The sequence below is a fragment of the Mesitornis unicolor genome, unplaced genomic scaffold (assembly GCF_000695765.1).
Source record: "Mesitornis unicolor isolate BGI_N332 unplaced genomic scaffold, ASM69576v1 scaffold1934, whole genome shotgun sequence".
Lineage (NCBI taxonomy): Eukaryota > Metazoa > Chordata > Aves > Mesitornithiformes > Mesitornithidae > Mesitornis > Mesitornis unicolor.
Window position 1 is genome coordinate 90,989 of NW_010179231.1, and position 2,035 is coordinate 93,023.

The following is a 2,035-nucleotide window of genomic DNA, read 5'->3' on the forward strand; positions in this document are numbered from 1 at the left end:
TTCATCCTGATTATGCATCACTTGACATAATACTATAAAACTCAGGTACTTTCACTTTCTCCATGAAAAATGTAGCAGAGGATATTTTACTTAGACCTTTTAGCTAATGTTTTCTTAGAGATTTCCCATTACATGACATTCCTTCTGTTCCTCTCCCTGATTCTCAGCACTGTTGGTCCCACTTGTTTGCCTCCCTAAAGATTTCCAGATCCTTCTTTGGTCTGCTTTAACTCAGCAAAAGAGCACCAAAATACCCAGCTGTTTGGTGTGTTGTTTGTTTTTTATGGGGGAGGTTGGTGTGGGTGTTGTGGGGTTTCGGTTTGGTTTGGTTTGGGGTTTTTTTTTGTGATTTTTTTGGTGGTTTTTGTTTTCATGTGGTTTTTTGAGGGGTTTTTTTTTGTACCTTTCAGTGGTGGTGGTGAGCTGTTACACCACACAGTGTGACCACAGACTTCTGCATTTGAGCTTTCTTTACGTTAGGGGCATATCGATGGCAACACAAGCATTGGTGCATGCTACAGAGGACCACCAGGACCCAGGCAGTGCACAGTGAAGTCTATGGTCTAGTATTGACCCTAGTCAAATTAAATTCTCCTGTTGTTGCAGTCACAGCTGGGACTGCAGTGAAGCCATACTCTTTCTTTGGTGGTATCCAAAGACTTTGTAAACCATGGTGTGTGTAGCTGCTAATCTGAGATAAGCATATAGGAATGCATTTGTTACTGTATGTAGCTCCATGCAGTAGTAGCTGAAGAGAGGTTAATAACAAGCTGGAATTTGGCTGAAGGATTTTGATGATATTAAAAACTGAGAGAAATGTGAACAATAAGATATTTTAGATCATAATATGATTGAATTACAGCATTAGTGATCAATCATTCTTGCAGCCTAGTCAAACCTGCATCCTTTTGTAACTGGAAAAGCAAGTAGAGTGCCTGCATCCTGAAAAGTGCTTTCAGGGCCTTTGTTTAGGGGAAAAGAACCCCAACACACCCAACAACAAAAAGATAATATATCGATATAAATATTTCAGAGTATGCAAATTACATCATGTTGATGCTAATAGGGATGTTTTGCTTCCTTATCTCTTAAAAGACCTCACTTTATATATCTGGTGATTAAAAGGACTGTTTTATTTTTCTGTGACTTTTCTTATATGTCACAATGTCATCTTGGAGAAACTAACCATAACTCTAAAAGATTTATTTTCATTAGTGCCTAAAAAAATATTTTTACAGAAAAACTGTGCACCTTTGTCAGCTTCTGCTCCAACGAATGAGTGTTACATGTAAGGTTCACTCTGACCAGGCTGGATTCTTTACCCTGCATTCATTTTACCACTAATATTGTGTGCAAGCACATTGGCTAACCCTTGACTTCATCATTTTAATGAAAACAGTGTAGAAACAAAGCAAATATATCATTATTAATTGTTGTTTGTGAAGTATTTTGGAATGCTATATTTGGATGAAAGCCAAGCATACAAACTTGTATATTGACAGGAGGAGATTAAATGTCTTTATCCTTTTCTATTTTCTCTTAGTGAAATTATTTGAAGGCAATCTCAAAAGAATATTATTGTTCAGATAAGTAACCAAGTGTTTGGCTTGCTTTCTGCAGCTTAGATGAACTAACCAAAGTTTTGTATTGAAAATTGGCTACAAATCTCACAGGAGCTGGCAACCCATTGAGATTTCTGGTACTCTATGTTGGCAGGAAGATGAAAATAAAAGGCTTATCCAAAAATGTTTGTCTGCCAAAATAATTCTGTTTAGTTCTTCAAACTGTTCTTGGTGTTGAACATGCAGAATTCTGCCAATCACAGTACTGCTAAACAAGACCATTGCTGGACTCTGAGTTGTCACACTGGTTTTAATAGGAAAACTCCCAGTAAAAGTGTTATGCATTGCAAGGTGGTTGATAAAATAACATCTATTTTCTAAAGGTAACTTGCCAGCTATTTCAGACTGTGACATATCCTGCAATATTGATGGGCTATTTACAACAGTGTTGAGTGAAAGTGTGCAGAAATTTA